Below are 12,560 nucleotides of genomic sequence, written 5' to 3'. Positions count from 1 at the left end.
CGGATGCCCTTCCTGTCGCCAATGCAGAGGTTTTTTTTTCAGCAGATATATTCTCAGTGTGCCCAGAGAGAGAAAATCTGCCTCTACCTAGGATCAAACTCACAGCCTCCTGATTGTGAGGTGAGAGGTCCATCTCTAGGCCACTGCACCACTTAACTTTTCAACTTCAGACATTAAGACTGAAATAATGTTTCCAATTTGTCATGGTTGGAAATGCACCCCTCTCTTCCTCCGACTTGGATAATTCTCTTGTATTCTCCTTCCAGTCTCATGCCTCGGTCACCCCTGTTTTGGACTACTATAAACTATTCTACAATAAGCCTTAGGAACTACAATTGGTACAGAATTCAGCAGCTCAAATTGTTATGGGTTCATGACAGTTTATATGCATAACACCTCTATTTTAAGGGCTGCCTATAATAAAATAAAATATAAAATAAAATAAAACCAACATTGGTTCAAAGGTACTGGTTGCCATCTTTAAATTGATATGTAGTTTAGGATCTGGGTAACTATTCTCTTCTCTACTTCAGCACGTCTCCTGAGATCAAAATTCCCTAAACTCTGCCGTATTTTTGGAAAGACACTGGGGGGAGGGGGCAGCTTTTTGTGAGATGATTGGAATCATTATTCCCTTTGAGAAAAAGTTGTGTTGTTTTGGTGCCATGTTTAGTGGTTTATTATTGGTTCGTACTTGTAGTTTTCTTTTTTTAATCCCTTTACTGGGTCTGATGTTATAACCCTCTCAGTGTTGCTTTCAAATAGAGAGGCACAGGAGCCTTATTAAGTAAAAGAAAGAATTGCTATTCCTCAGTAAGGTGAGTGAGATGAAGCTCCTTGCTGAGTTGAATATTAGCCACTTCATACAGTTCTAATTTGTAAGGGAAAAGGGCAGCATCTAAAGATGGTAGAATGAGCTGTATTATTACATAAAATGGTTTCTACAAGGGGGAGGGGAAGGAAATATAGGTGAAGCTAGAAGTCTTATATGCTCACTTTGTTAGTGAAGAGGGGTTTCTTTAAAAAAAAAAACAAATCTGAGGAAAAATTGCAGATATATCTAATCATTGCCCTATGTTCTATTACATTATTCTGCATATATAGATGCTACTCCATTGATGTATGTATTTTGACAGCCAGAATGTCAAAGGATTATGTCTAAACTAGAATAGCGTTAAATTCATTTTAAAACTTAATTCCATATATTTCAGTTTGGTGCATTTCAGAACCAATATAAAAAGCCAAATTTTAATTTGATGTATTCAATGTTAGGAAACATTTCGTTTCTATAGGTGGCAGCAAAATATATCTGTATCAGTGGTGGGATTCAGCCAGTTCTCTCTGGATCGCGCAAACCAGTAGCAGCGAGTGCGGGAGGGTCTGCCCACCTGCCCAGATGTAATGCGCGACTACTGCGGATGTGCAGAAGGCCATGCGCATGCACAGAGGTGTGCAGAAGGCCGCATGTGCGCTCACATTTGTGAACCGGTAGGGAAGGTAAGTGAATTCCACCTCTGATCTGTATGTTTATGATGGAAAGACTTACTTCAGATAAGGTAAGATTTCATGAAAAGCCAAATTAGGATATGGCAATCTGTTTTACTGCATATGGCTATACCTGGCTAAACTTGGTTTATCTTGAAAAATTAAGTGGGTCAAACCTAGCAAGTACTCCAGAAAATCCAACTTGTAGACTAGAGTGGAATGTCGAAAAACATTCTGAAGGAAGATAACGGCAAATCCCTTCTACATATTGTTGCTAAGAAAATTGCATGAATTTATATGATAAACCAGAGTCAAAAACATCATTGATTTTTGAATTTTATACTTTTTCAATTCTTTCAGAAGTTCTCTTCTGCATTCAGATTTGTTGTATCTCTTTAGCCAACCCAGTGTTAAATTTTAGCAATCTGATAAATCAAAACACCAAACTTCACCAACTTTCATGTCCATTTTGTCACAGACAATGTGTTTTACAGTCATTGAAAGTAAAACTTTTGCTGGAAAATTGGCCTAACTGAAACTGATCCCAAAAGAGATTTATTTAGAACAAATTCTGCCAAAGTAGCTGCTAATCTAAATGACCCTGTTAGATTGAATGATCTATAAAACATAGCTTTTAACTGGAATCGTGACCAGCCCAATTTATCTCCTAGTTGAATAAAGTCATAGCCTGGGTAGCCTGTAAATTGTCCACATTTATTTATCTGATTAGGTGCTGCATTTCAATCTTCAAATCTATCACCAAGGTTCCTTTTCTTTTCTAGAAATGAAGTCTGCGCAAACAGTTTCTTAGCCAAGGCAGCCAGCATTGTTTGAAGACACTTTCATGGTTATGTGGCCTGTGTGACTATACACTAATGCACATGGAACACTGTTACTTTCCCACTGAATGTTATACCTATTAATCTACTCACATTTGCATGCTGGTAAGGAGGAGCTGGAGCAAGGAGAGGAGCTTACCCTGTTGCGCCGCACTCGGGTCTCAAACCTGGGCTGTCAGCTTTCCACCGGACAAGGTCAGCATCTTTAACTGCAAAAACCAAATGTTCTATGAAATTTGATCCTGTCTTAAAGAAATGGCTTTCCAGGTATTGCTGATGTCTTTATTTTCTAAGTCACCATTGGCATAGCTATTCATTTGAAAGCTGTTCTATTGGAAGGATAATACTCTGGATTATGCAGCAATTGAAAACATTTCTCAAAAATGTAATTGGGATAATGCTGCTTCTATAAATCCTGGGCCAAGTTCAGAGAGGAACCGTGGCAAAATGCCATGCTCTATGTCTTCTAACCTCATCATATTGGCTTGTTTATTCAGCAATTCCATTGGCTTATTAGGGCCTTGAATGTTTTGAATATAATTTAGAGAAGTGCTTTGGACCAGACTTGAGTGCAGTGCTGTTTAAAAAAAAAAAAAATTGCTACACTTTAAAGAAAAAACATCCCAATACTTTATAAAAAAAACCAGGATGAAAGGATCAAGCCAGCAATATTATTTGATGGAAAAATTAGAGGAAATGATGATAGAAGCAGGAATGTTCTTCTTTTCATGAGAAAAAAGTGCAAACTGAGTTCTGGGGTTTTAGTTGAAGTGAAAAAACTCAAGACTAAAAGATATTCGACTCCATCTCTTTCAAAGCTGAACATTTGGGGTTTTTATCCACAATTCAATAAATCAAGAAAGAGATTCCTCCACCCTCCTTCTCTGCATACCTGTATACAAACAAAGATTTGAAACTTAAAAAAAAGTTTCCCAAAGATTTTCAATGTTCTGGAAAACTGGAACTGCTTAATGGGGAAAGTGAATTAAATGGAAACAAAATGGTTTCACAATTCCCAAATTGATATACAGGGCAAAATGCAATTATTCCTCTTATTTTGCCCTCTTCTGAAATTGATGCTGCAGTTCACTGCTTAATAAACAAATACAAAAACATTGCAGTCTAAAGGGGGAGGGGAGGGATGACAAAAACGATTGCATTAGGAAAAACTGCCTACTAGAAGGAACAAAATGAAGAAAATGAAGAAACAAAATATGTAAAAATATTTATTAAAATGCATCAAATATGCATGTGTTATACAGGCAGCATTATTTTAAATGCTGCAAACTAATATTAAAACAAAATGAAATGTACCCCCCCCCCCCTTGCAAATAAACCAGAATTGGAGATAGGTAAACATAATTCTCCATTCCTGTAATAATTGCATAGCAAACCATATTTAAAAAATAAATATTTATTCAGTACCAACATCTGTAAACAATGTGGATGGATGAATGGAAGAATGGAAGGAAGGAAGGAAGGAAGGAAGGAAGGAAGGAAGGAAGGAAGGAAGGAAGGAAGGAAGACTATTTTCCATGGCCATGAAATTAGGACCAGGGATACAGATTATAAATTGCAGCTCCCTGGATTTATTTTAAATATAAGGAAAAACTTTGTGACTGTAAATTCTGTACAATATCAGACTACCTGTGGAAGTTGTGATATTTGATGATGATGATTTGTTGTAGCTACCCCACTCCAAATGACTCCGGGGTGTGGGGATTAAGAGGGATTGAACAACCATTTCTTAGGGGTGGTTTAATAGGTTTTCATGCACATTTCAGAGGAGTGGGACAGATGATCCCTATGGTTCCTTCCAACTCTACAATTTGATTATTTTAATTATTTTTAAAAATGGAACATCTTCTCCCTTACAAAAGTTAGATAAGGCTGATGAGAACTGAGCATAAAGTTATCATCAAAGCACAGTAGTGCTAATTTAGCAGGAAACAGAAGCGCTGCTGATAGAGATTAACTGTAGTAAATACCCTGGTCATGGACTCTGGCATAATTGGAATTGTTTTACTATTCAAGCTGTTTCCTCTCTCTCCTGAAATGTCTTGATGACAGCATCACCCCAGTATGAAATAATCTGCAATTTGAGGATTGTGGCAGTAATATTAAAGACTCATAAAAGCTAATATACCCATTTGGGACTAAATAATTTATTTCATCCACTCACTTGCTAACCATTGCAAGTAATATATTAAATGCATCTAGATACTTTTCAATTACACATTTGTTTTCAGCCCATTTAATCATTGGGCTGCAGATTTTATATTTAGCCAGAATTACAGGTAAATGGCGAGCTGCTCTTCCATAATCACTGTCAGTAGAAAGTTTATTTTGAGAATAGATGATACCCATCTTTTTCTTGAACTTTTATGGTCCTGCACATGGAACAATGCATAGATGGCATAAATTATGAACCAAAGAATTGCTACTGTCATTTGGGTATTGAGACTTGAGAATGCTCTTTGCCAAAATATTCAAGGGGTACATAAATACTCACAGTTTACATATGTATTCATCACACTATTTCCTTTTGAAGTCATCAGCATCCTCCTCCTCTTTTAATGACCCCATAATCCCTTGCGGGGTGGAGTCTGGGCAACTGAATGGAGCTGAGTGTTTACTGGCCGGATGCTCTTCCTGTCACCAATGCAGAGGTTTTTTTTTCAGAAGATTCAGTGTGCCCAGAGAGAGAAATATCTGCCTCTACCTAGGATCGAATTCACAGCCTCCTGATTGTGAGGCGAGAGCTCCACCTCTAAGCCACCACACCACTCACATTATTTCCTTTTGAAGTAAGCCGCATTAAATTATTAAGCCAAAATATTATGCCAAAGAAGTTAAAGGCATGAGGTAAGAAAAAGGAAAGAAAACAGCACTAGCTGAGGTGATACCCATCATGCCTTTGGTCAATCAAAGTTTTTACATGATGATCTTTAATAAGATAGAGAAAGTGTTATCTAGGCTATCAGCCTTAATCATATCTGTAGTGTGGTACATGCACCATTCCTTAATAACAATAGGAAGAGTACTTGACAATTCAAGCACATTTTGGTCAGGGTACACAAACTGTCAGGGTTCCAAGTAACACTCCCAAACAAGTAAGGCTCTGAGGCAGGCATTTCCTCGAAGTTCCATTTTATTAGAGATGTCATATTGGCACATCTGGGAAAACATGAATCTGAAGTCCCCCGGGTTTCCCCCACACAAAGGAAAGTCCAAGTCCCTTCCCCTGCACTCACATGTCCATCACATGGTCCAATCAATCCACCATCCTAACTGGAGAAGCTTCCCAGTCACACCTTTCCAGGTGCAGGCGGAACATCCTTGACTCCCAGAGAAAGAATGTTGTTGTTGTCATGGCCAGGGGTGGTATTCACTTACCTTCGCTACCGGTTCACAAATGCATGCGCAGAGCATCAAAAACGGGACATGATGAAATCTGGGCGTGTAGGCGGAGCCTCCCACCACCACCCGAACTGGATAGAACCATCTGAATATCACCACTGGTTATGGCTATACATCTCACCCTGTCATCATCCAACCCCCCTCCCAGTTTCCCACAGCATATCCATCCTCTAAGTGTGGCAACCCTGAAGATCCAAAGAGAAAAATGTACCCCTCCAGGGCTCCAGGGCTGACACAAACATTACTCAAAACATGATTGTATTAAGCTATGCAGAAACTAAGACCTCTAATCATATCCTACAAATACCAGGATGGATGCAGTGTAATACCACAAACCTAGGGTATTTCTTAGACATTAAAAGTGAAAAAGAGTGAAAAACCAACAGAAGTATTAAGCATTCCATCGTTATGCTCCTTTGTTTTCCAGACAACTGAACAATTTATTACATTATGTAATCCAAGGAAATTTAAACTCTTGAACATTTTATTCTTGTCTATTACATTTGCATGCCATTAGCTAGACTGACATGCTGCATATATTCCTTTTGTTTGAAGAAGATTAAAATGAATAAGATTACTATGCTAGAGAGATTTGGAGACACAGATAACATAAAATGTGAATATATTCCAAGAACATTGCAGTTTTCTACCAGAATACCAGTATTATCTAGTGATTCAAGGAAAATTTAAAAGTGCCATGTAGGCAATAATATCTCATTTCTTCCATTAAGATATGATTCTAAGAGGGAAGGATTGTTGGCCCAGAAAGAATTAATTTAATTGTACAACTTGCTGAGCGCTCTTTATCTAAATACACAGAAGGGTTTGAAAATTAAACAAAGAAAGATTCTTTATGACAGTACAGATGATTGGCTGCCTAAATGTATGAAGCCTATCTGAGAAGACACTACAACTGAGAAAAAAAACGTAGCTTAACAGCTAGGGAAATAGATCAAAAATCTCAAAGCCTCTCATTCTAGTTCCCTAAACACCTAACCGATTCTTACATCTTATGTACACATGCACATCAAATTGTAGTTATTGTTTCCTTAATACCCTCAAGGAGAAAGAGATCATACTGAGAAAGCTAGCATAGTTAAAGGAAAAGAACAGAAGGATCACATCACAGGAGCAATCACATCACAATTATGATAGACAAAAATCAGAAATAAATTAAGCCTTCTGTTTCCAAGCATTATCCTATATCTATTTTAATAGAAACATTGAGTATCTTTATGTACACTGAGAGCATATGCATCAAGACAAATTCCTTGTGTGTCCAATCACATTGGGCAATAAAAATTCTATTCTATTCTATTCTATTGAGTATCTTCCAATTATGAATTAGTATCTCCAATTTATGAAGATACCAGATATCAGCTCCTACAGCAGATGTGAGCAAACCTCTGGCCCTTGGGCCAGTTCTTAAAGCCTCCCTTCCCTCATTCTTTTTTGGCCCTACCACAACTGCCTATATAACAATTCCCCCAATTCATATTCCAGTAAATTCATATTCTCAGAATAGACTTGCAGTTGCAGAGCATACCATGACAAGAAATATGATATTACCGTACACAGCTGAGAAAAATGGAAGGAAGAAACAACCTGTACCTGCCTTTAACTACTGATGCTTGTGGGTTGTAGCATTATATTTTGTTTTGTGTTTCCAGACCTGTGAACTTTATCTAACCATGTCATATTCATAATGCAATTTTCAAGGTGCACAGAAATGCAACAGAAGGAGAGAATGAGAATCATTAACTGGGTCACAGTCAGGATTAGAGAGACCTAACAGCTGGCAGTCAGAACAAATAATTTCCCTTCCTCAAATGAATGCTAGATTTGTTCTACTATTTTAAACAGATAAAATACGTTTTCAACCTTGACAGTGAACAGCAGGTATGTATGATAATATTTCTGAGAACAAGAATTGATGGGAGCAATCAAAAGCTAGTTTAGATGATAGAACTGACAAGCAGCCTCAAAGCCGGTAATCAGGAGATGAGTATCCAAATAAGAGATACAAGTGATTCAAAAAAGTAATATCTTTCATAAACCAAAAATGACACTTCGGGATTTTCAAAGTGACGATAGCCACTGGTAGGTTTTCAATATACACAAATATTCAATTGTTAAGTTGAAGAGAAAGTCCTAGGCAACACTACCTTCCACTTTCTCCTTTACGCCTTCTTGAAATGATTTTTCCTTCCTTCCTCTCAAAACTTGGCTTGCTTCACTTGTATGTCAAAAACTGATTTTTTAATCAGCCCCCTGACAAATGTCAGGTTCATAAAAAGGATTATACACATCTCTGTAATGGACTTCTTAGCGCAGGGCTGCAAACCTACAGGAAAGATTCTTTATAGCTAATTCCAAAATCTTATTTTATCTGGATCCTTAGTCCATGTAAATCTTTCTAAATTCAATATGTATATGCATATGTATATTGGATATGCATATGTACATTCTTAAACTTGCAGCTAAAACGCACCCATGTTTTCAGACTTTTTGATCCAAAGGTTCATAAAAGCCGAAAAACAGTTAACATTTCTGGAAGTGATTAAAAAAGGAAGTATGAAAACTCAGTGTCCATTTGAAGACACCTGCTGCCATTTGAGTAAGATGGCTTTTTGCACTCATGTCAGAAGCACCAAGATACTTCAAGGTTGAAAGGATTAGCTGGTGACATCATGTTGCCATCATGTCCCCAGCTGGAACAAAGGACAAGAGCTCAACCCTGTCCCATGGCAGCTCTCGGGTTTCAAATATGGGTTTGCTAATCTCCTGGCCAGCATTCCAATCACTTGAGCCACTGTGCTCTTAGTAAAATGGCTAATCTCTCATCTCTCAGAGCTACAAATCCTCTGGAGACCGGGTCTTGTGGTCTCTTCATGAGGAGCAGCTCCCTAGAACACTTGTGGGCCATCTCAGATTTACTCCTTGTATGGAAAAGAATTACAACATGCTGGTCTATTTGCCGTCTCTCTTCATTCTGCGGCAGTTGTTAGCTCTGCTTTCTGTGGAACTGTCTTCAGACTGCTCTTTTTTCTCTAGAAGTTGGGGCTTGCTTGTCTTCTCTAAGAGTGGTGATAAAGTTTAATAATTTAAGTCAAATATTATGCATTAGTCCAGTGCAAGCAAGGGTGAATGCAGCCTGGATGCATTGGCGAGAACTCACTTGTGTGCTATGTGACAGACAAATGCCAACCCATCTTAAATCTAAGTTTTACAAGATAACAATCTGCCCTGTTGCACTGTATGGCACTGAATGCTGGGCAGCAACAAGAGGGACCGAAAGCTATCTCCATGCCATGGAAATGTGAATGCTCTTTTGGATATTGGGCATCTCCCTTCTTGACCACATCACAAATGATACCATTTGACAGCATTTTGGTGTGGCACCAATTATAGAGAAGATGAGAGAAGTCTGGCTCCACTGGTATGGACATGTCGTGAGAGCAGCACCTTCCACCATTGCCAAGACTGTCTACCAACTAGAAGTCAATGGCCGGTGACCTCGTGGGTGTCCAAAACAGAGGTGGCAAGACACCATCAACAAAGATATGCAAGCTGCAGGCCTGCACCCTGGAGACATAGCTGACCATGCAAAGTGGCGTTCAATGATCCAAAAAGCAGATCCTGTACCCGCCAGAATATGCTAGGAAGAAGAAGAAGAAGATTATGCATTAGTCTGAAGAGAATGGATGCACTGAAGTGAACATTTAAACAGTGGATGAGTGGGTGGGAGAATATAAATATTTCCATTTTCTGGGCTTAATATCCAGTGACTTCTAAATTTGTAATCTACTTTCAAAAAAAATATGATGAAAACAACCCTTTTTTGCTGGTGAATAAACTTGTCCTGAAGGCTTTCCCCTCACCTTATTTTTTTTACACCAGATGAGATAAAAGTTTCACTTCTAGTTTTAAAGTAACAGAACCTTGACATTTGAACTAAGGTTGTTGCATTTTTATCTGTGGTTTGAGATTAAAACAAGTTCTAAAATTATATTGACCCTGAATAATTCTAACTAACCATAAATAAGTCAGTATTTCCTGTGTTTGAATATATTGCCCCCCTACAGTTATCTTAAAACAATGCTTTATCTCATTTCTAGATAAATGAAATCAAGTGAAATTCCAAATAGATTGAATAATTTGAATAGCAGCATTTTCTTTTTTAAGAAATTGTATAGACTAAATACTTGTGAAGAAGTAATGCCAATAACAAGACAATAACATGTCATTATGCAATTAGGACATTTCTTCTGTCACCATGGGTACTATGCAAGGGTACAAAATTTGGCAGATGGCATATTCACAGGTCTGAAAACTACTAAGCTCTTATCTCTGGTATTCAATATGATGACTTGCATTGACATAGTTCAATTCTGTTCTCATGCAATATAACGAAATAGAAACATATTCAGACATATTTGAAGAAGAATTGAAAGACCAAGTTAGCAAAGTCGGAGGTCATGTTACAAGTGCAGTTATATTTCACAACATGCACACCTACACACATACACACATACATACATACATACATACATACATACATACATACATACATACATTTAAAATACTTGTAAACACAACATCAACTGTCTCTGGTGATATCTCTTGTAGAACATGATGTTCCCCCTGTAAATTGTTTAATTTGCTCCAGACTAGATCTTAGCTCTACTTTATAAATCAGTATGGGCAGTGTGCTGGTTAAACTACCGGTAAATGGATTAATGGAATCCGTACTGAGGACTGAACTATCCTAGAATTACATCTGATTTACAGAATTGACTGTTGCCTGACCTGCTTAGCCTCAGAAGCTGACAGGGTATAATTCTGAATACCATGAAAAGCCTGAAAAAATGATTTGAAGAGATTTGATGGAGTCTTCCCTTTATATCACATCTAGGGTGGCAATGCTTGTTTGGAGCTCATTATTCTGCTGGATTTAATGCTAAGGCAGGTTTGTGCTGAAGGAAGAAGAACATGGTTGTAGCTGAGATAAGTTGGTCATTTTGAATCTCATTTTAGTGAGCTGTCTATTTTGATTAGTGTTTTTTTATTTCTTACTACTGACATACGTAACTATCCACATTTTAAACTGTTACCATCCATTAGGCAAAAGGGATAACACATGAAAAATTTGAATTACTGTCATGTTATATTGGATTGGATGTGGGAGCTTTTACTCAAAAAAGATGATCAATATTGAGAATTGCACAGTCATCTGCTGAAGGACTGAAATGGCATATGACATTCACAAATATCTAGCACCAGAGGCAGTTCAAGCCCCCATTTCTGCAACTTCCAAAGATCGCTCTATCGTTGAATTTCAGTGGTATGATTGCTGAAAATGTTAATCCCTAAACTAGGCTTTTCTTTTTTCTTAAAAAAAAACCCTTGTCATTTAAACAAAACCTAGCCAGTCCCACCCTGTCTCTCCATCAACTGACCACCAAAAGATTATCCATTCCATTCCGTTCCATTCCGTTCCATTCCATTCCATTCCATTCCATTCCATTCCATTCCATTCCATAAGAAAGATATTATATAGGGACATTGTCAATCTTCCTTCCATAAATTAATAACACTGCTTGTATCTGCATGTAATCAATAAATAAATGAAAAACCCTGTAGAGGGGATAAATTGCTGAAATTAGAAATAAAGCTGAAAATGATTACAGACCAAACCAAAATATAGATATAAAACCTCTTGTTAAAAACCGGCATACCAGCTTTATTGACTCTACTAATTTATTTAGCACTAAGGTCTTGTTAACGAGTTGATTTTGACAGCTCTTTCATACTTGCCAACCAGTCATATATTTCAGCATAACTACATGTTGCAATAATTTTTTTAGTAAACATTATTTATTTATTTATTTCGTCAAGCATGTATTTTATGACAGATACAAGTGTAAACATAATTATAAATACATGAAAAGGATATGAGTAAAAGAAAACATTAGGACAGGGACAGTAGGCACGCTGGTGCGCTTATGCACGCCCCTTATAGACCTCTTAGGAATGGGGTGAGGTCTACAGTAGACAGTCTAAGGTTAAAGTTTTGGGGATTTGGGAAAGAAACTACAGAGTCAGGTAGTACATTCCAGGCGTTGACAACTCTGTTACTGAAGTCGTATTTTCTGCAGTCTAGTTTGGATCAGTTTACCATGAGTTTGTATCTATTGTGTGCTCTTGTATTGTTTTGGTTGAAGCTGAAGTATCCATTGGCTGGTAGGACATTGTAGCAGATGATTTTATGTACTATGCTTAGGTCAGACCGAAGATGGCAAAGTTCTAAGTTGTCTAAGCCCAAAATTTCAAGTCTGGTGACATAAGATGTTTTGTTGCGAGCAGAGAAGTGGAGGACTCTTCTTCTTCTTCTTTTTTTTTATATTATTATTATTATTATTATTATTATTATTATTATTATTATTATTATTATTATTATTTTGATTTATATGCCGCCCTTCTCCGGAGACTCAGGGCGGCTTACAGTGCGTTAAGCAATAGCCTTCATACTTTTGTATATTTTTATACAAAGTCAGCTTATTGCCCCCACAAACTGGGTCCTCAATTTACCTACCTTAGAAAGGATGGAAGGCTGAGTCAACCTTGAAACTGGCAAGATTCGAACTTACTTTAATTGCAGATAGCTGGTGTTAAATTACAGTGCCTTGTCTGCAGAGCTATCCAGGCTCCTCCTTCTTGTGAAATATCTCTGGACTCGTTCGATTGTATTAATGTCCGATATGCAGTGCAGGTTCCAGGCAGATGAGCTGTATTCAAGAATTGGTCTGGCAAAAG

This window comes from Pituophis catenifer, unplaced genomic scaffold (genome assembly GCF_029215685.1).
Source record: "Pituophis catenifer annectens isolate HBS135680 unplaced genomic scaffold, rPitCat1.0.hap2 SCAF_1, whole genome shotgun sequence".
Taxonomy (NCBI): Eukaryota; Metazoa; Chordata; class Lepidosauria; order Squamata; family Colubridae; genus Pituophis; species Pituophis catenifer.
The sequence above is the reverse complement of the archived record's forward strand: the minus strand, read 5'-3'. Positions refer to the sequence as shown.